The sequence below is a fragment of the Dendropsophus ebraccatus genome, chromosome 9, assembly GCF_027789765.1.
Source record: "Dendropsophus ebraccatus isolate aDenEbr1 chromosome 9, aDenEbr1.pat, whole genome shotgun sequence".
Classification (NCBI taxonomy): domain Eukaryota; kingdom Metazoa; phylum Chordata; class Amphibia; order Anura; family Hylidae; genus Dendropsophus; species Dendropsophus ebraccatus.
In genome coordinates this window covers 110,114,632-110,137,659 of record NC_091462.1, presented here as the reverse complement: position 1 = coordinate 110,137,659, position 23,028 = coordinate 110,114,632, and the positions used below count along the sequence as shown (strand labels likewise).

The window sequence follows — 23,028 nt, the reverse complement described above, 5'->3', positions numbered from 1 at the left end:
TGCCCATCACCTGCCCCATACATCCCTACAGTGAGGAGGAGGAGACCGGGCACTGCCCATCACCTGCCCCATACCATCCCTACAGTGAGGAGGAGGAGACCGGGCACTGCCCATCACCTGCCCCATACCATGTCTACATTGAGGAGACCGGGCACTGCCCATAACCTGCCCCATACCATGTCTACAGTGAGGAGACCGGGCACTGCCCATCACCTACCCCCATACCATCCCTACAGTGAGGAGGAGACCGGGCACTGCCCATCACCTGCCCCATACCATGTCTACAGTGAGGGGACCGGGCACGGTGTATACGGTGGGTCCCAGTGTGTAAGGATATGGCTGCACACTGTGTATAAGGATACGGCGGGTCCCTGTGTATACGGATACAGCTGCTCCCTGTGTATAAGGATACGGTGGGTCCCTGTGTATAAGGATACGGTGGGTCCCTGTGTATACGGATACGGGAGGTCCCTGTGTGTAAGGATACGGCTGCTCCCTGTGTATAAGGATACGGCTGCTGCCTGTGTATACGGATACGGCTGCTCCCTGTGTATAAGGATACGGCGGGTCCCTGTGTATAAGGATACGGCAGGTCTCTTTGTATAAGGGAAGGGGGGGGGGTCCATGGCCTGCTCCCTGTGTATAAGGATACGACGGGTCCCTATGTGTAAGGATACGGCTGCTCCCTGTGTATAAGGATACGGCGGGTCCCTGTGTATAAGGATACAGCGGGTCTATGACCTGCTCCCTGTGTATACAGATACAGCGGGTCTCTGTGTAATAGGATACGGCGATCCCTGTGTATAAGGATGCAGTAGGTCCCTGTGTATACGGATACGGCGGGTCCCTGTGTATAAGGATACAGCGGGTCCCTGTGTATAAGGATACGGCGGGTCCCTGTGTATAAGATACGGTGGGTCCATGGCCTGCTCCCTGTGTATAAGGATACGGCTGCTCCCTGTGTAGAAGGACACAGCGGGTCTATGGCCTGCACCCTATGTATACGGATACAGCGGGTCCCTTTGTGTAAGGATACGGCGGGTCCCTGTGTATATAGATACGGGGGGCCCTGTGGATAAGGATACGGTGGGTCCCTGTATTTAAGGATACGGCGGGTCCCTGAATATAAGGATACCGCGGGTCCCTGTGGATAAGGATACGGCGGGTCCCTGTGTATAAGGATACGGCGGATCCCTGTGTATAAGGATACGACGGGTCCCTGTGTATATGGATACGGCGGGTCCCTGTGTGTATGGATACGGTGTGTCCCTGTATATAAGGATACGGTGGGTCCCTGTATATAAGGATACGGCGGGTCCCTGTGTATACGGCAGGTCCCTGTGTATACGGATATGGCGGGTCCCTGTGTATACGGCGGGTCCCTGTGTATACGGTGGGTCCCTGTATATAAGGATACGGCGGGTCCCTGTATATAAGGATACGGCGGATCCCTGTGTATACGGATACAGCGGGTCCCTGTGTGTATGGATACGGTGGGTCCCTGTGTATAAGGATACGGCGGATCCCTGTGTATACGGATACAGCGGGTCCCTGTGTATAAGGATACGATGGGTCCCTGTGTATACGGATACCGTGGGTCCCTGTATATAAGGATGCGGCGGGTCCCTGTATATAAGGATACGACGGGTCCCTGTGTATACGGCGGGTCCCTGTGTATAAGCATACGGCAGGTCCCTGTGTATAAGGATACGACGGGTCCCTTTGTATAAGGATACGGCAAGTCCTTGTATATAAGGATGCGGCGGGTCCCTGTGTATAAGGATACGGCGGGTCCCTGTATATAAGGATAGGAGTGGTCCCTGTGTATACGGCAGGTCCCTTTATATAAGGATACGACGGGTCCCTGTGTATACGGCAAGTCCCTGTGTATACGGATACGGCGGGTCCCTGTGTATAAGGATACGGCGGGGCCCTGTGTATAAGGATACGGCGGGTCCCTGTGTATAAGGATACGGTGGGTCTCTGTATATAAGGATACGGCGGGTCCCTGTGTATAAGGATACGGCGGGTCCCTGTGTATAAGGATACGGCGGGTCCCTGTGTATAAGGATACGGCGGGTCCCTGTGTATAAGGATACGGCGGGTCCCTGTGTATAAGGATACGGCGGGTCCCTGTGTATAAGGATACGGCGGGTCCCTGTGTATAAGGATACGGCGGGTCCCTGTAGATAAGGATACGGTGGGTCCCTGTGTATAAGGATACGGTGGGTCCCTGTGTATAAGGGTACGGCGGGTCTCTGTATATAAGGATACGGCGGGTCTCTGTGTATACGGCGGGTCCCTGTGTATAAGGATACGGCGGGTCCCTGTGTATAAGGATACGGTGGGTCCCTGTATATAAAGATACGGCGGGTCTCTGTGTATAAGGATACGGCAGGTCCCTGTATATAAGGATACAGCGGGTCTCTGTATATAAGGATATGGCGGGTCCCTGTGTATACGGATACGGCGGGTCCCTGTATATAAGGATATGACGGGTCCCTGTGTATACGGCGGGTCTCTGTATATAAAGATACGGCGGGTCCCTGTATATAAGGATACGGCGGGTCCCTGTGTATAAGGATACGGCGGGTCCCTGTATATAAGGGTACGGCGGGTCTATGTATATATGGATACGGCGGGTCCCTGTATATAAGGATACGACTGGTTCCTGTGTATACGGCGGGTCCCTGTATATAAGGATACGGAGGGTCCCTGTATATAAGGATATGGCGGGTCTCTGTGTATACGGCGGGTCCCTGTGTATAAGGATATGGCGGGTCCCTGTATATAAGGATACGGCGGGTCCCTGTGTATAAGGATACGGCAGGTCCCTGTATATAAGGATACGGCGGGTCCCTGTATATAAGGATACGGCGGGTCCCTGTGTATAAGGATACGGCGGGTCCCTGTGTATAAGGATACGGCGGGTCCCTGTATATAAGGATATGGCGGGTCTCTGTGTATACGGCGGGTCCCTGTGTATAAGGATACGGCGGGTCGCTGTGTATAAGGATACGGTGGGTCCCTGTGTATAAGCATACGGCAGGTCCCTGTATATAAGGATACGGCGGGTCCCTGTATATAAGGATACGGCGGGTCCCTGTGTATAAGGATATGGCGGGTCCCTGTGTATACAGATACGGCGGGTCCCTGTGTATAAGGATATGGCGAGTCCCTGTGTATACGGATACGGCGGGTCCCTGTGTATACGGCGGGTCCCTATGTATAAGGATACGGCGGGTCCCTGTATATAAGCATACCGCGGGTCTCTGTGTATACGGCGGGTCCCTGTGTATAAGGATACGGCAGGTCCCTGTATATAAGGATACGGCGGGTCCCTGTATATAAGGATACGGCGGGTCCCTGTGTACAAGGATACGGCGGGTCCCTGTGTATAAGGATACGGCGGGTCCCTGTATATAAGAATACGGCGGGTCTCTGTGTATACGGCAGGTCCCTGTGTATAAGGATACGGCGGGTCCCTGTATATAAGCATACGGCGGGTCTCTGTGTATACGGCGGGTCCCTGTATATAAGGATACGGTGGGTCACTGTGTATACGGCGGGTCCCTATGTATACGTCCCTGTGTATACGGCGGGTCCCTGTGTATAAGGATACGGCGGGTCCCTGTATATAAGGATAAGGCGGGTCTCTGTATATAAGGCGGGTCTCTGTGTATACGGCGGGTCCCTGTATATAAGGATACGGCGGGTCTGTGTATACCGCGGGTCCCTGTGTATACGGCGGGTCCCTGTGTATAAGGATACGGCGGGTCCCTGTATATAAGGATACGGCGGGTCCCTGTGTATACGGCGGGTCCCTGTATATAAGGATACGGCGGGTCCCTGTGTATAAGGATACAGCGGGTCCCTGTGTATAAGGATACGGCGGGTCCCTGTGTATACGGCGGGTCTCTGTGTATACGGAGGGTCCCTGTGTATAAGGATACGGTGGGTCACTGTGTATAAGGATACGGCGGGCCACTGTGTATAAGGATACAGCGGGTCCCTGTGTACAAGGATACGGCGGGTCCCTGTGTATAAGGATACGGCGGGTCACTGTGTATAAGGATACGGCGGGTCACTGTGTATAAGGATACGGCGGGTCCCTGTATACAAGGATACGGCGGGTCCCTGTGTACAAGGATACGGCGGGTCCCTGTGTACAAGGATACGGCGGGTGCCTGTGTATAAGGATACAGCGGGTCCCTGTGTATAAGGATACGGCGGGTCCCTGTGTATACGGCGGGTCTCTGTGTATAAGGATACGGTGGGTCACTGTGTATAAGGATACGGCGGGCCACTGTGTATAAGGATACAGCGGGTCCCTGTGTACAAGGATAAGGCGGGTCCCTGTGTATAAGGATACGGCGGGTCACTGTGTATAAGGATACGGCGGGTCCCTGTGTACAAGGATACGGCGGGTCCCTGTGTACAAGGATACGGCGGGTGCCTGTGTATACGGTGGGTCTCTGTGTATACGCAGGGTCCCTGTGTATAAGGATACGGTGGGTCACTGTGTATAAGGATACGGCGGGTCACTGTGTATAAGGATACAGCGGGTCCCTGTGTACAAGGATACGGCGGGTCCCTGTGTATAAGGATACGGCGGGTCACTGTGTATAAGGATACGGCGGGTCAATGTGTATAAGGATACGGCGGGTCCCTGTGTATACGGCGGGTCCCTGTGTATAAGGATACGGCGGGTCCCTGTGTATACGGCGGGTCCCTGTGTATAAGGATACGGCGGGTCCCTGTATATAAGGATACGGCGGGTCCCTGTGTATAAGGATACGGTGGGTCCCTGTGTACAAGGATACGGCGGTTCCCTGTGTATAAGGATACGGCGGGTCTCTGTGTATACGGCGGGTCCCTGTGTATAAGGATACGGCGGGTCTCTGTGTATACGGCGGGTCCCTGTGTATACGGCGGGTCTCTGTGTATACGGATACGGGGGGTCCCTGTGTATAAGGATACGGCGGGTCCCTGTGTATAAGGATACGGCGGGTCCCTGTGTATACGGCGGGTCTCTGTGTATACGGAGGGTCCCTGTGTATACGGCGGGTCTCTGTGTATACGGCGGGTCCCTGTATATAAGAATACGGCGGGTCCCTGTGTATACGGCGGGTCTCTGTGTATACGGCGGGTCTCTGTGTATACGGAGGGTCCCTGTATATAAGGATATGGCGGGTCTCTGTGTATACGGAGGGTCCCTGCATATAAGGATATGGCGGGTCCCTGTGTATACGGCGGGTCCCTGTGTATTAGCTCCCTGTCCCCCTCCCTGTCTCGGTGCGGGGAGGATGCTCTGCAGCCTCCATCATGTAGGTATCACACAGTGTACAGCCTCTTACCGTCAGCGCTGCCGCCTCGGCTGCTCATGGCATCGCTGCCTCCACGATTGTTATGGTCCAGACAGGTGACAGCCAGCTGCCGGTGACAGCCCTGGGGGGAGCCCTGGGGGGAGGAGGGGGCCGGGGGTCCGCACAATCCCAACGTCCAAGCTAAAGCATCATCTACGGCAGCCAAAACAGGTCAGTCAGGCAGCATCTTGTATCCAGCCGGATGACAGCCCATCCGCAGGGATCCTCCTGGCCTCAGTCGGGGGGCGCCATCCTCCCTAATACCCGAGGACTGGGGGGGGGGAGACACCTGCAGGTGCAAAGCTGGCGAGAAAAATCCCAATCCTTCAGCCAATCTTCCCTTTGTCAGCAGAGAGATGAAGCCCAGGATGATGCCTGCCGCCCGCCCGCCCTCCGCCACTGAGTGCACACTCACACACACACAGGGTGTCACACACGGCTTAAAGAGACATCAGCATTATTATCAATAATTCATGACTCCGGGCTGCCTCCTCCCCGGCTGTCTCTCCCCTCCTCCTCCTCCTCTCCAGAGTCACCGTCCCCTCCTCCTGAGCCCTACACCACTGGGGCTGGAAGGTGCCGGGGACAGGATGAGCTCTGCTATGCCTGCTCCGCCTCGTCACCGCTATACACAGCCACCCCCTGGGTGTATACATCATCTGTATACAGGGGGATGCGGGCCCAGCCAGGATCAGGATATATAGGCAGTGTAATACTATCATAGGGGCCACAGCTGCTCCCACACAGGATGGTGACAACATAAATCATAGTATAATAATAATAATAGTAATATACTACACTCACCTGCCCCGATCCCCCACCGCCCTGATACTGCCTGCTCCCCACTGAGCAGCACCTCCTCCTGGGGGGAGATAACAGTGACCCACCCCTACAGGATGCCTCCAATTCTTGTATATAGGAGCAGTATTATAGTAGTTATATCCCTGTATATAGGAGCAGTATTATAGTAGTTATATTCCTGTATATAGGGGGTAGTATTATAGTAGTTATATTCCTGTATATAGGGGGCAGTATTATAGTAGTTATATTTCTGTATATAGGAGCAGTATTATAGTAGTTATATTCTTGTATATAGGAGCAGTATTATAGTAGTTATATTCCTGTATGTAGGGGCAGTATTATAGTAGTTATATTCCTGTATATGGGGAGCAGTATTATAGTAGTTATACTCTTGTATATAGGAGCAGTATTATAGTAGTTATATTCTTGTATATAGGAGCAGTATTATAGTAGTTATATTCTTGTATATAGGAGCAGTATTATAGTAGTTATATCCCTGTATATAGGGGCAGTATTATAGTAGTTATATTCCTGTATATAGGGAGCAGTATTATAGTAGTTATATTCCTGTATATAGGAGCAGTATTATAGTAGTTATATTCCTGTATATAGGGGGCAGTATTATAGTAGTTATATTCTTGTATATAGGAGCAGTATTATAGGAGTTATATTCCTGTATATAGGAGCAGTATTATAGTAGTTATATTCCTGTATATAGGAGCAGTATTATAGTAGTAATATTCCTGTATATAGGGAGCAGTATTATAGTAGTAATATTCTTGTATATAGGAGCAGTATTATAGTAGTTATATTCCTGTATATAGGAGCAGTATTATAGGAGTTATATTCCTGTATATAGGGGGCAGTATTATGGTAGTTATATCCCTGTATATAGGAGCAGTATTATAGTAGTTATATTCCTGTATATAGGAGCAGTATTATAGTAGTTATATTCTTGTATATAGGAGCAGTATTATAGTAGTTATATCCCTGTATATAGGAGCAGTATTATAGTAGTTATATTCCTGTATATAGGAGCAGAATTATAGTAGTTATATTCCTGTATATAGGGAGCAGTATTATAGTAGTTATATTCTTGTATATAGGAGCAGTATTATAGTAGTTATATTCTTGTATATAGGAGCAGTATTATAGTAGTTATATTCCTGTATATAGGAGCAGTATTATAGTAGTTATATTCCTGTATATAGGAGCAGTATTATAGGAGTTATATTCCTGTATATAGGGGCAGTATTATAGTAGTTATATTCCTGTATATAGGAGCAGTATTATAGTAGTTATATTCTTGTATATAGGAGCAGTATTATAGTAGTTATATTCTTGTATATAGGAGCAGTATTATAGTAGTTATATTCTTCTATATAGGGGCAGTATTATAGTAGTTATATCCCTGTATATAGGAGCAGTATTATAGGAGTTATATTCCTGTATATAGGGGCAGTATTATAGAAGTTATATTCTTGTATATAGGAGCAGTATTATAGTAGTTATATTCCTGTATATAGGAGCAGTATTATAGTAGTTATATTCTTGTATATAGGAGCAGTATTATAGTAGTTATATTCCTGTATATAGGGGCAGTATTATAGTAGTTATATTCTTGTATATAGGAGCAGTATTATAGTAGTTATATTCCTGTATATAGGAGCAGTATTATAGTAGTTATATTCCTGTATATAGGAGCAGTATTATAGTAGTTATATTCTTGTATATAGGAGCAGTATTATAGTAGTTATATTCCTGTATATAGGGGGCAGTATTATAGTACTTATATTCTTGTATATAGGGAGATATTATTATAGTAGTTACATTCTTTAACCTAGGGGGCAGTCTTATAGTAGTTATATTCTTGTATATTTTTATATCTTTATATGGATCACTCTTATCATTAGGCTGTAAAGAAATCTAGAATACTGCAGATTATAATCATTACGGTATTAAACTGTGCACAGTACAGTATAGCGCCGGTGCTATGGTAATATTGTATGTATTCCCAGAAAGCATCTATATTAAAACTACTATTGAGTCACTCTCTTTAGTAAGATGCCACTTTGTGATCTGTGATGTCATCAGTAATGCTGCGTGATCAGCTGATCTTTCCTCCGTAAGTCATTGTGTTGCTGCTATTCCAGTTATTACCCCTCCCCCATCCTACAGGTCAGTTTCATGGATGTCACCCATGAACATCATAGACCTTTATTAAATAATCATGTGAGACCAAAGAGCAGATTGTGCCGTACGGTGAGAGTCATGTGACCTGTTCTGTAACTCGGAGAGTGAGAAATATACACCTCGCCACAAGTGATGCTGGAGTCATCAGATTCATGTGGAGATTGATGGAGACGGCTGCTGCAGGGAGCGGCGGAGCTCTGATGGATCATCTCCCTGTACTGCTGAGAATACGTCTATATACACAGTACAGGGTAAAAAGTATGTGCGCCCCAACCAATGAGCTGCCTTGGATGGAAGCCTTCACTTCTAGCACAGCACAAGATCTGGATTGGTTTCCAGGTGGTGCAGCCATGTATGATCCTGAGATCTCAATACTCAATGCCAGGGGTGCCCTTTTACCCGCCTCTTAGACTTAAAGGGGTTATCCAGTGTTAGAAAAACATGGCCATCTAATTCGAGAGACAGCACCACTCTTGTCAGGTGCAGTTTGCAATTAAGCTCCATTCACTTCAAAGAGACGAAAAACCTGCATCCAACCTGGAGACAAGAGTGGTGCTATCTATGCAGGAAAGTGGCCATGTTTCGCTAATGCTGGATAAACCCTGTCAAAAAACAAAAAGTACCCAATTACCCCACTTCTTAGACCGAATAGGAGCAGGAAGTGCCATGTTACTCCACCTCTTAGACCTAATAGAAGATGGAATTGCCATGTTACCCCACCTCTTATATTTAATAGAAACAGGAAGTGCCCTGTTACTCCACCCCTTTGACCTAATAGAAGCAGGAAGTGTCCTTTTACCCCACCTCTTAGACCTAATAGAAGCAGGAATTGCCATGTTACCCCACCTTTTAGACCTATTAGAAACAGTAAGTGCCGTTACCTCATCTCTTAGACTTAATAGAAGCAGGAAGTGCCCTGTTACCCCACCTCTTAAACTTAATAGAAGCAGGAAGTGCCCTGTTACCCCCCCTCTTAGACCTAATAGAAGCAGGAAGTGCCCTGTTACCCCACCTCTTAGATGTAATAGGAGCAGGAAGTGCCCTGTTACCCCATCTCTTAAACTTAATAGTAACAGGAAGTGCCATGTAACCCCACCTCTTAGACCTAATAGAAGCAGGAAGTGCCCTGTTACTCCACCTATTAGATCTAATAGAAGCAGGAATTGCCATGTTACCCCACCTCTTAGACCTATTAGAAACAGTAAGTGCCCGGTTACCTCACCTCTTAAACTTAATAGTAACAGGAAGTGTCATGTAACCCCACCTCTTTGACCGAATAGAAGCAGGAAGTGCCCTGTTACCCCACCTCTTAAACTTAATAGGAGCAGGAAGTGCCATGTAACCCCACCTCTTAGACCTAATAGAAGCAGGAAGTGCCATGTAACCCCACCTCTTAGACCTAATAGAAGCAGGAAGTGCCATGTAACCCCACCTCTTAGACCTAATAGAAGCAGGAAGTGCCCTGTTACCTCATCTCTTAGATGTAATAGGAGCAGGAAGTGCCCTGTTACCTCATCTCTTAGATGTAATAGGAGCAGGAAGTGCCCTGTTACCTCATCTCTTAGATGTAATAGGAGCAGGAAGTGCCCTGTCACCCCACCCGGTTGACTTGTTAGAAGAAGGAAGTGTTGCTTTCCAAAATGCTGTGTTCCTCTGTCCCTCATGGAGTCGTAGGTCTTTGCCCGCTGGAGGGACTGAGAAGTCCTAGACATTTGCATTTTTCTACACAACAGATCCACCAGACACAGAGTCTCATTTCCTTATGATCTAGAAGAGGAAAGTGTAGGATTTATGTGGACTGGAAATGTATTGCTTCCCCTCACCTCTAAGGGGCACAGAAATCACATCATTCACCAGGAAGGTTGCCAGATACTGGCACATTGGGTCATTGGCTTTGGGTGATTGAGGTAGCAGGGAATGTCTCAGGTACATCATACACGTACTAACATTTAATGCCAGCAATGAGAACAGACAGAGGAGGAGCAGCATACAGTGTTTTCTGGCATCCCTAATAAAACCTCCATTCATACTTAACCCTAGCGGATAAGACGCTTCCTCCTCGTGTCCCCACCGGTAATTAAAGCCCGGGCTCATTTATATTTCACTCCGGCCGCCGTCTCCCCTCCTGGTGCAACTATTAAAGTTTAATTAGACTCAAATAAAACATATCACGCTGTATAAAAAAGCTGCAGATGGTTAAATAATATGCGGAACGTCAATAATTAATAGTGCGGAGGATAATACAGGAGGGTGGCACAACATGGGCCTAGTGGAGGCGGCCATCTTGTGGAGTCAGCCACTGCCATCAACAAACCAGAGAGAAGAGTGTTGGAGAGATGAAGGAGGGCACAAAGTAGCCAGAGGGGGCAATAAGGCCTGACTGTAATATGAAAGATAGAGTAGCAGTATATAACAGTGTATACAGTGGATGATATGACCAAAAAATACAGTTAGATTTTTTTTTTACATTATGGGTGATTCTTGATTTTTTTTTTTTTGTCTATTATTTTTTTCTTGCAAGCCCCTCAGATATGATTTTAATAATGTTTGAGGCAGCAACTGTATTGCTTCACATAATAACGCTGCCCCCTCTGTGTTCCAATATAAACTTATGTCCAATATGTTCCCCAAAATAATATTTTCCTCACAATTTAGGGCTGAATTATCCGCGATGGAACTCTCCGCCGTGGAGTCCGGTCTGCCTCAGTGTCATACAGTCTGTCTATGGGACGGCTAGCACACCTAGTGGAGAGAGGAGGCGCGTTGGCCCTCCCATAGACAGACTGTATGATACTGAGGCAGGCGGGATTCTGTGGCGGAGAGTTCCGTCGTGGAATTTTGCCTCTTCTACTCCGTCTGAACTGGCCCTTAAACCCCAAGGATTTTAATATGGGTGGAGACCTTAGCAAATTGTGGTAGATGAAAATCCAGGTCCGTATTCAGTGTCCAGAAAGCTTGACTAAAAGGGGTTATCCAGGGCTACAAAAACATGCCCACTCTTCCCCCTCTCTTGTCTCCAGATTGGGTGAGGTTTGAAACTCAGTTCCATTGAAGTAAATGGAGTTTATTTGCAAACCACACTTGAACTGGAGACAAGAGTGGTGCAAAAGTGGCCATGTTTTTGTAGCGCTGGATAACCCCTTTAACCCTTTGAGGACCAGGCCCAAAATGACCCAGTGGACCGCGCAAATTTTGATCTTAGTGTTTCCGTTTTTCCCTCCCCCCCCTTCTAAGAGCTCCAGCATTCTCAGTTTTCTATCTACAAGGCCATGTAAGTGCTTGTTTGTTACAGGAATAGTTGTACTTTGTAATGGCGTCATTCATTTTACCATAACATGTATGATGGAATTCCAAATATATTATTTATGAAGATATAAATTGGTGAAATCGCAAAAAAGAATGCAATATGGTAACGTTTGGGGGGTTCCTGTGTCTACGTAATGCACTATATGGTAACAGCGACATGATACAATTACTCTATAGGTCAGTCCGAACACAACCATATGCAGGTTACACAGATTCTCTAATGTTATATATTTTTTTTAAATGAAATCCTTTTTTTTGGCAATTAATTATAAATAAAATGGGACTATTGTGACGCTTATAACGGTTTTATTTTTTCACCTACGGGGCTGTATGGGGTGTCATTTTTTCCGCCATGATCTCTAGTTTTTATTAATACCATATTTGTGAAGATCGGACGTTTTGATCACTTTTTATTAATTTTTTTATATATATAATGTAACATAAAATCGGTAATCCGCGCACTTTTTTCCCTCTTTTCGTGTACGCCGTTTACCGTTCGCAATGACGCTTGTTATATTTTAATAGATCGGACAATTACGCACGCTACGGTATATTATATGTTTATCTATTTATTTATTTTTATATGTTTTATTTATATAATGGGAAAGGGGGGTGATTTCAACTTTTATTGGGGGAGGGGTTTTGGGGTAGTGTGTTAGTGTTTTTAACTTTTTTTTTTTTTTACACATTTGAAGTCCCTTTGGGGGACTTTTACATTCACTACTTGGATTTTTACACTGATGAATGCTATGCCATAGGCATAGCATTGATCAGTGTTATCGGCGATCTGCTCATTAAACCTGCCTGTACAGGCTCAGTGTAGCAGATCGCCGATCAGACCGCACGGAGGCAGGTGAGAGACCTCCGGCGGCCTGTTTTACTGATCGGGACCCCCGCAGTCACACTGCGGGGGTCCCGATCGGTAAGTGACAGGGGACTCCCCCTGTCACTTACACTTAAACGCCGCGGTCGCGCCGCGATCGCGGCGTTTAAGGAGTTAATGACACGCGGCAGCGCGATCGCTGCAGCGTGTCATTACCGGTGAGGTCCCGGCTGCTGATTGCAGCCGGCCCCCACCTGCTATGAAGCGCGCTCCGCTCCGGAGCACGCTTCATAGCGGGAGAAACACCCAGGGCGTACAGTTACGCCCTAGGTCGTCTGGGGACAGACTTCCATGGCGTAACTATACGCCCTGGGTCGTCTAAGGGTTAAGGTTGATTAGAGACCCTAAGGCCTCACAGGAACAGGTCCATAGCTGTGGACTCAGTGGGCAAACTTGTGACACCCCGGTCTCAACCCTCAAACCATCACCCTGCCAACCTGGCCTCATAATATAACGTTTTCAGCCAGTCAATGAATTGTCCCAGAATACTTTGATAAAGTGGCCCATAGATAGATCTACAACATATGTCCCACATCTCAGAGTCTTACATCTCTCAAACGTCTCCCTGATTTAGATGACCCCTCCAGAGATGTTCCACTCTTTTACGGTCCCAAGCAGCCCGCCAACGATGCAGAGGACAAACAAACCGAGAAAACAGAATTTTTGCCAGAATCTTCCTGTCAACATTTCAATTGGCCTCCAGTTCTAGATGTCTCTAGGGTCTTTACCTTTAGACAGCAGAATTAGCAATAAGACCCTCATGGGTGGAGGCAGCCAATCACAGGCCGGGACCGCCGCGGCCTATGATTGGCTGGGCGGCCTGTCAGCTGACAGGCCGCTCTGAAGCTAGAGCAAGTGGGACCCGGGGAGAAGACCGCAGGAGCAGCCCTGGAACGTGGATAGGTAATGTATATCGTCAGTCGCCGGCCATGCACTGCTATTACACGTAGCAGTGCGCGGTCGGCTCCCGTCGAAAATAGGTCAGAACCTATATCAACGATCAGCCGATGGTCGTTGTCATCGTGCCGATTCGGCCGATTATCGTTCCGTGTAATAGTACCCTTAGGATACCCTCTCAAAATTCCTGTAACACACCCTGGGAGTCAGTGAGACCTGCAATCAGGGCCATGGAGTCAGTAAGCCGAAACACGACTCCAACTCCAACTCCTGAATTTTATCTGGCACCGACTCCTTCATAAATGACCAGTCAGACACCAGTAGAGTTATTTATAACACTGGGGTAAAGTAGATCTGGCTCAGCAGCTTCAGTGTAATGGCCTAAAGAATCTGGGTGTGACTTCTGAGTGAATACGGGCCCTATTACACGAGACGATAGACGTGCGAAAAATTGGTAAATCGTTCAAATTTAAACTATAATCGTTCTGTGTAATTGCAGGCAACGATCGAAAAATCGTTCGTATGTCGTTGATTGTTTATTTGGATCTGAACCTAAAATTATTGTTAATCGTTCGCTGTAATTCCACATTCATTCACTCAAGTTCCGCGTTTTTTCATTAATTTTTCAGTGTAATTGCACATTGTCCATTGTTTTTCTGGGATCAGAAGGAATAAACGATCATAGTAACAATCGCAATAACGATCATAGTAACAATCGTAACTAACGATTATTGTTCTGTGTAATAGGGGAACGATTTCAGGTTAACAATAAACATTCTCGTTTTCGATCGTTTATCGTTAGTCGTTAAAAGTCGCTCAGTGTAATAGGACCCTAAGGCAAAGATATAAAGCAGTTTCTCCTGTGTGTGCAGTGGATGCAGCCAGTCTCCAGCCTCCATGTCCTGAACAACTCACAACTAGACTAGATGGAGCAGGTGCTCTTTTCCTGCTGACAGTCTTCTATGTTTCTAACTAAATATTCACCATAAAGAAAAACTGCTAACAATGCCAGATCCCTGTAATATAGAGCAGGGGCGGAACTACCGCCGTAGCAGCCGTAGCGGCTGCTACGGGGCCCCTAACATCAGGGGGCCCGTGGCCTTGGCCCCCCGAAGATGACCGCTTGCAACACCCGGCGGCCGAGCGGGCCTCCCGGGTGTTCAGTGTTCTGACTGACAGCGCGAGAAGCCATAGGCTTCCCGCCCTGTCAATCATTCTTGTGACCGCAAGCAAGCATTCTGCTTGCGATCACAAGAGTGTCCCACCCAATGAGCAGCTCTTTGGTGAAGTCCTGGTAGCGTCATCGCTGAGCGCTCAGTGTGCGCCGCCGCGGCTGGGACTTCCGGTACTAAGAACACAAACCGGAAGTCCCAGCCGCCGCGGCGCACACTGAGCGCTCAGCGATGACGCTGCCGGGACTTCACTAGAGGGCTGCTCATCGGGCGGAGGCAGAGAGAAGAGGAGACCGGCGACCGACGGGGGAGCGTGGGGTTAGGTGAGTTATGTGTTTGTTTTTTTAATCAGAGGGGCAACACTGCGGGCTATGTGGGGAAGGGGATGCACAATACTGGGGGCTATGTGGGGAAGGGGATGCACAATACTGGGGGCTATGTGGGGAAGGGGATGCACAATACTGGGGGCTATGTGGGGGCTGGGGATGCACAATACTGGGGGCTATGTGGGGAAGGGGATGCACAATACTGGGGGCTATGTGGGGAAGGGGATGCACAATACTGGGGGCTATGTGGGGGAGGGGATGCACAATACTGGGGGCTATGTGGGGAAGGGGATGCACAATACTGGGGGCTATGTGGGGGAGGGGATGCACAATACTGGGGGCTATGTGGGGAAGGGGATGCACAATACTGGGGGCTATGTGGGGAAGGGGATGCACAATACTGGGGGCTATGTGGGGAAGGGGATGCACAATACTGGGGGCTAAGGATAGACAACACTGGGGGCTAAGGATGGACAACACTGGGGGCTACATGGGGGATGCACAATACTGGGGGCTATATGGGGGGATGCACAATACTGGGGGCTATATGGGGGATGGGAATGCACAACACTGGGGGCTACCTATATGGGGGATGGACAACACTGGGGGCTACCTATATGCGGGACGGGGATGGACAACACTGGGGGCTACCTATATGCGGGACGGGGATGGACAACACTGGGGGCTACCTATATGCGGGACGGGGATGGACAACACTGGGGGCTACTTTTATGGGGAATGTGGGCCATCTAAAAGGGGAACTACACAGAGGGGCCATTTATGAAGGGGACTAGGGGGCATCTATAAGGGGAACTACACTGGGGGGGTTGACACAGAGGGGTCATCTAAGAGGACTACACAGAGGGGACCATATACTGTAGGGCAGGGATAGGGAACCTTGGCTCTCCAGCTATTGCAAAACTACAGCTTTATTTTTGACTGTCCATACATGATGGGAGTTGTAGTTTTGCAGAAGCTGGAGAGCAGAGATTCCCTACCTCTGATATAGGTGATGCACAGAGGGTGTCATCTACTATAAATGGATTACACAGAGGGGGATCTCTACTATAGTAGATGCACATGGGGCCATCTATATGGAGGACTGAACAAGGGGCAATCTATAAGCTGTCTACACAGAGCCTAATTTGTCTGTCTGGCAGATTCTGTGGATTCGTGGCTCGGAGTTCTTATAATGGCCCAGGACAGATGGAGAAGAAAATGAAAAGGAAACAACTCTAATGAGAGAAGGCGTCCCCTGTGAGTCACTTAATATAACTGCAGTGTAATTTATATGGTGTATAGAACCTGTGTAGAGCTGGGTGTGTTGATGGCATAGTGGTTGGTCGAGGAGGGGGGGGGGGCCCAATCAAAAGTTTGCTGTGGGGCCCAGCCATTTCTAGTTACGCCCCTGATATAGAGGTCAGATATAGTGATAGAGAGGGGGTCAGCCATAGGCCCAGATTTATCATCTCTCTGTCATCGAGGCGCCACAGGAACTACCTGCTCAGCCAGTCACTGACTGCAGCTGTGTCCCGCCTCACTCACTGATTGGCCGAGCGGGCATTTCTGCAGTATGACACATGGCCCATTGTAACGCCTGGAGTAGTGGATCCACTGGACCGGCACCAGCGATGGCACAGACCTCACCAGGGAGCGGAGTCTAAGGGGCCGCTGGTTTTCACCAGAGCCCGCCGCAAAGCGGGATGGACTTGCTGCGGCAGACGACCCCCAGGTCGCTACCCCTGGCTTGATTGCTGGTGACGGCAGGCGAGGCGTGGCAGGAGTAGGTACTGACAGTGGCGTGTAGGCGTACCGCAGATGACAGGCTGAACACAGGAACAGCAGGGAGACGGGAAGCAGGAAACAGGAACAAGGACTAGGGACCAGGTAGCGGACAGGTATCAGGAACAACAGGGAGCTGGGCCAAACGCTATGGGAAGCATGTAGAGGCTCCAACACCTGTAGTGGGGCAGGGCTGGAATTTATAGGGAGTGATTGTGCACATGGACCAATTAGGAGAGCACTGCCCCTTTAAATCTGAGACAGCCGGCGCGCGCGCGCCCTAGGAGGCGGGGACGCGCGCGCCGGCCGGCACAGCGACGGACAGGAGCGTGGAGAGGTAAGGCGCCCCCCGGGGCCGAAGTGACAGCAGCGCCGGGTCCCTGCCTACGGACACCGGCTGCTGCATGGGGCAGTGGGGAGTCGCGGTGGCGGCCCGGAGCACGGGACGCCGCCGCGGCCGTGACAGTACCCCCCCCCTTTGGCCTCCCCCTCTTTCTGGCCTGTAGGAACCTCTTGATGAGGTCTTGGTCCAGGATGTTAGCCTCGGGTTCCCAGGACCTCTCCTCAGGACCAAATCCTTTCCAGTCCACTAGGAAGGATCGTCTCCCTCTGACAGTTTTCATAGCCAGAATGTCTTTGACAATGTAAACGTCATCAGAGACGGCTTGTGGAGCAGAGAGCGAAGCCTTATCGGAGAACCGGTTGAGGACCACTGGCTTTAAGAGGGAGACATGGAAGGCGTTTGGAATCCGCATTGTAGGGGGTAGGCGGAGTTTGTAGGTGACAGGGTTGAGGCGTTTTAGCACCGAGAAAGGACCGAGGAATCGAGGACCCAACTTGTAGCTGGGAATCTTGAGTCGGACATATTTGGCCGAGAGCCAGACTTTGTCACCAGGGAGAAAATTCATGGCGGGTCTTCTTCTCTTATCAGCCTGGTCCTTCATGCGGACAGATGCCTTGAGCAGAGATTGTCGAGTCTGTTCCCAGATTGACTGCAGGTCAGATAACAACTCCTCCACGGCTGGGACCTCAGAGGATGGAGAGAGAGGCAGAGGAGGACGAGGGTGACGTCCATAGACCACATAGAAGGGTGACTTGCCTGTGGAGCTCGAGTCCAGATGATTGTAGGAAAACTCTGCCCAAGGAAGCAGACTGGACCAGTTGTCCTGGCGAGCGGAGACGAAATGTCGAAGATAATTGCCAAGGACCTGATTGACCCTCTCCACATGCCCATTGGTCTGGGGATGATAGGCCGAAGAGAAGTCCAGCTTCACTTGGAGTTGAGAGCAGAGAGCACGCCAGAATCTGGAGACAAATTGTGAGCCTCTGTCAGAGACTATATGAAGAGGAAGACCATGGAGGCGGAAGATATGCTGAAAGAACAGCTGGGCCAGGCGAGGGGCTGATGGTAATCCAGGAAGAGCCACGAAGTGGGACATCTTGGAGAAGCGGTCCGTGACAACCCAGATGACTGTGTTACCCGCAGATGGAGGTAAGTCTGTGACAAAGTCCATGCCTATATGACACCAGGGGCGGTCTGGAACTGGCAAGGGCTGAAGTAGGCCAGCAGGTCTTTGATGAGAGGACTTGTTTCTGGCACAGATGGTACAGGACGCCACAAAGTCTTTGACATCCTGGAGTAGGCTAGGCCACCAGTAGTGGCGGGAGATCAGTTGCCCGGTCTTTAGAACTCCCGGATGCCCGGCCACCATAGAGGAATGGCCCCATTTCAAGATGCGTTTACGGAGTGCGGGGCGCACATAAGTCTTACCGGGAGGCAACTGCTGCAGAGTAGAAGTGGCAACTGGTACTAGGCGATCGGGAGGTATTATGTGTCGAGGAGATTCCTCTTGCCCCATGACATCGGATGCTCGGGATAATGCATCGGCCTTTAGATTCCTCTCGGCTGGACGGAAATGGATGGTAAAGTTGAACCGAGAGAAGAAGAGAGACCACCTGGCCTGCCGGGGATTGAGGCGTTGAGCCGACTGGAGGTAGAGGAGGTTCTTGTGGTCCGTGTAGATGTTAACGGGGTGTTTAGCCCCCTCTAGTAGATGACGCCACTCCTCCAGTGCCAACTTAATGGCCAGGAGTTCACGGTCCCCAATAGTATAGTTCCTCTCGGCAGGGGAGAAAGTCTTAGAAAAGAACCCGCAGGTTCTGGTCTTGCCTGTAGTGTCCCTTTGCGAGAGAACGGCTCCTGCGCCCACAGAAGAAGCATCGACCTCGAGAGAAAACGGCCTGGAGACATCCGGGCGGACTAGGGCAGGAGCAGAGGCAAAGGCAGACTTGAGGCTATTGAAGGCTTGTTCGGCCTCTGGAGGCCAACGTCTGGGGTCCGCCTTCTTTTTAGTGAGAGCCACGATGGGTGCGACCAGGGTAGAGAAGTGCGGGATGAATTGCCGATAATAGTTGGCGAATCCAAGGAAACGCTGGATAGCTCTAAGTCCCACAGGGCGTGGCCATTGGAGGACAGCTGAGAGCTTGGCCGGATCCATTTGTAGACCCTGGTTGGAGACGATATAGCCAAGAAATGGAAGACTGCGCTGATGGAAAACACACTTCTCAAGCTTGGCGTATAAATGATTGGCCCGTAGTCTTCGGAGGACCTGACGCACTTGTGCCACATGAGTCTGCTGATCTGGGGAGAAGACCAAAATGTCATCCAAATAGACAATGACGCAGACATAGAGGAGGTCTCGGAAGATGTCGTTCACGAATTCCTGGAAGACCGCTGGGGCATTGCATAGGCCGAATGGCATGACCAGGTATTCGTAGTGCCCATCTCTGGTGTTGAAAGCGGTCTTCCATTCGTCTCCTTTACGAATACGGATCAAGTTATACGCTCCCCTGAGATCCAGCTTGGAGAAGATCCTAGCTCCACGAAGACGGTCGAATAGTTCAGGAATAAGTGGAAGAGGATAGCGATTCTTAACAGTCACCTTATTCAAGCCCCGGTAGTCTATGCATGGGCGAAGGGAACCGTCCTTCTTCTGGACAAAGAAGAATCCTGCGCCAGCGGGAGACGTGGATTTACGGATGAAGCCCTTTTGTAAGTTCTCCCGGATGTAGGAGGACATGGCTTCAGTCTCGGGCACAGAGAGAGGGTATACCCGACCACGTGGAGGAGACGCCCCGGGAAGAAGGTCTATAGGGCAATCATAGGCCCGATGAGGTGGTAGAGAGTCCGCCTCCTTGGCCGAGAAAACATCACCGAAATCTTGGTAGTCCTCCGGTAGACCGGCTAGAGGCTTGACATCAGCAGGTGATCTCGTAGAGCACTTGGGTTGAGGAGATCTCAGACACCGATTATGACAGTCCTGGCCCCAGCTGAGAACCTCCCCAGTTCTCCAGTCCAGCTTAGGGGTATGAAATTGCAGCCAAGGAAGACCCAGCAGGATGTTAGAAGAGGAATGGCACAAGACATAGAAGGAGATCCTCTCCTGATGTAAGGCGCCCACCTGGAGGGCTAGGGGTGCCGTCTGGCAGTGCACAGTTTCGGTAAGAATCTCCCCCGTAACCGAAGAGATAGACCGGGGTTGGGCTAGCTGGATCACGGGTGACCGCCATCTTTGGACCAAAGAAGCAGAGATGAAACTGCCAGCAGAGCCAGAGTCGATGAGGGCAGTAGTCTGGAAAACTTGTCCTGAAGGCGTCTGGATGGAGACGGGTATAGTCAACCTTGGAGAGGTGGCATTCACACCTAGGGAGGCCTCTCCCACCGGACCTAGGTGCGAGCGTTTCCCGGACGCTGAGGACGTTGGGGACATCTCTGCCAGTAGTGATCTGCACCACCGCAATAGAGACAGAGATTCAGCTCCATCCGACGGGCTCTCTCATCAGTCGTCAGGCGAGCTCGTTCCACCTGCATAGGGACTTCTGGAGACGACTGGGGTATTGGAGCAACGGGACTCTGGAACACCGGTGCCAGCCGAGGATGGCGACGGGGCAGGCTCAGTCGTCGTTCCTGCCGGACCTCCTCCTCTCTCTCGGAAAACCGGTTGTCGACTCTGGTAGCCAGTAAGATAAGATCGTTTAGAGAAGGAGGGAGGTCGCGGGCGGAGAGTACGTCTTTCACTCGGCTGGATAGGCCCTTCTTGAAGGTGGCTACTAGGGCGGCCTCGTTCCAGTCCAATTCAGCTGCCAGGGTGCGGAACTGGATGGCGTAGTCACCGACAGAGGAGTTCCCTTGAGAGAGGTTGAGAAGAGCAGTCTCAGCTGAGGTGGCACGGGCAGGTTCCTCAAAGACGGAGCGAAACTCGGCCAGGAAGGCCCGGAGATTGGCAGCAACAGGATCATCACGGTCCCACAATGGCGTGGCCCAGGCCAGAGCTCTACCCTCCAATAGGCTGATGATAAAGGCCACTTTAGAGCGCTCGGTGGGAAACTGACTACTTAACAGTTCAATATGCATTGTGCATTGAGTCAGGAATCCCCTGCACAACTTGGGATCGCCTCCATATTTATTCGGGAGGGCCAATCGAAGTCCCGAGGTGGCTGCAGGTGGTGGTGAGCGCTGGCCTGTAGTATGCTGCTGTAGGGCGGCAGTCAATTGCTGGATTTGCTGCGACTGCTGCTGGATCTGTTGGGCCTGTTGAGCGACCACTCTGGCGACGTCACGGAGATCAGGCACCTCGCCGGGATCCATGGTTGGAGCCTACTGTAACGCCTGGAGTAGTGGATCCACTGGACCGGCACCAGCGATGGCACAGACCTCACCAGGGAGCGGAGTCTAAGGGGCCGCTGGTTTTCACCAGAGCCCGCCGCAAAGCGGGATGGACTTGCTGCGGCAGACGACCCCCAGGTCGCTACCCCTGGCTTGGTTGCTGGTGACGGCAGGCGAGGCGTGGCAGGAGTAGGTACTGACAGTGGCGTGTAGGCGTACCGCAGATGACAGGCTGAACACAGGAACAGCAGGGAGACGGGAAGCAGGAAACAGGAACAAGGACTAGGGACCAGGTAGCGGACAGGTATCAGGAACAACAGGGAGCTGGGCCAAACGCTATGGGAAGCATGTAGAGGCTCCAACACCTGTAGTGGGGCAGGGCTGGAATTTATAGGGAGTGATTGTGCACATGGACCAATTAGGAGAGCACTGCCCCTTTAAATCTGAGACAGCCGGCGCGCGCGCGCCCTAGGAGGCGGGGATGCGCGCGCCGGCCGGCACAGCGACGGACAGGAGCGTGGAGAGGTAAGGCGCCCCCCGGGGCCGAAGTGACAGCAGCGCCGGGTCCCTGCCTACGGACACCGGCTGCTGCATGGGGCAGTGGGGAGTCGCGGCGGCGGCCCCGAGCACGGGACGCCGCCGCGGCCGTGACACCCATGCAGGAACATGGGGGCAGCATGGCTGAGATGTTACACTCTGTTCCTGTTTTGCAAAACGTTCCTGGTTGTGTTAGGCTGGGTTCACACTATGTTTTTGCAATCTGTTTTTTTCATCAGTTTAAAAAAAAAACAAACAAAAACGGATTAAAAACTGATGAAAAAAACCCATGCCATTGCGTGCATCCGTTTTGATCTGTTTTTCCATAGACTTCTATTATAAAAAAAAACTGATCAAAACAGATGGTTTTTTTTTAGCGTACACACAAAACGGATCCGTTTTGATCCATTTTTTTTTTATAATGGAAGTCATTGGAAAAACTAATCAAAACGGATGCACGCAATTGCAACGTTTTTTTTCCATCAGTTTTTAATCCGTTTTTTTTTCCGAAAAAAACTGATGAAAAGAAGTGGATTGCAAAAACGTAGTGTGAACCCAGCCTTAGTCTCAGCTAGTGGCTCCATCCTGCAGCTACTATCCTTTCCTCTTTCCTTGCCTCGATGTGATGCCTAAATTAAAGGATAGTGCCAACACCCTGCTCTCTGTGGCTTGTGCATTATAGTATATATATATATATATATATATATATATATATATATATATATATATATATAGCAGCAGTACTATAGCAGCTCACCCACCAGTCACAGCATCTTCTGATATGTTATTCATTAAGGGTAGTTTATCTCTTTAAGAGAAGACACCATGAAATCCCATTTTACAATCCCCATCTTGTTCTATATAATTTCCTCTTTCTTTATGGTTTCTGTCTCCCTGCTCACATAGTTTGTGGGGTGTCACGATGAGAGGGTCCACATCTGCTCCCACCTTGTATCGGCCCTCTCTTCTTGATATGTCCATCTGCTTCTCTTCCCTTCTCGATTATTTAAGAGTCTGATCAGGTTTCTCTGGTGTAAGGTGATGGGAGGAGGGAGCCAGGCTGAAAATAGAAACACGCTCACACGACACGCTTTCCCGC

At 49.9% G+C, this 23,028-nt stretch overlaps 1 protein-coding gene across 3 annotated transcripts in view; it reads right to left on the bottom strand.

Annotated features, from left to right (window-relative positions):
- The window catches only part of FBXL16 (F-box and leucine rich repeat protein 16), a 59,172-nt gene that overhangs the window by 23,807 nt on the left and 12,337 nt on the right, over window positions 1–23,028 (bottom strand). The window contains exon 1 of one of the 3 annotated variants that reach the window (XM_069982174.1): window positions 5,358–5,770. The exons of the other annotated variants lie outside the window; for them this stretch is intronic. The gene's annotated coding sequence lies outside the window, so the exon portion shown is untranslated. Of the gene's footprint in view, window positions 1–5,357; window positions 5,771–23,028 lie in introns of those variants that run through there. 3 annotated transcript variants of the gene reach the window in all.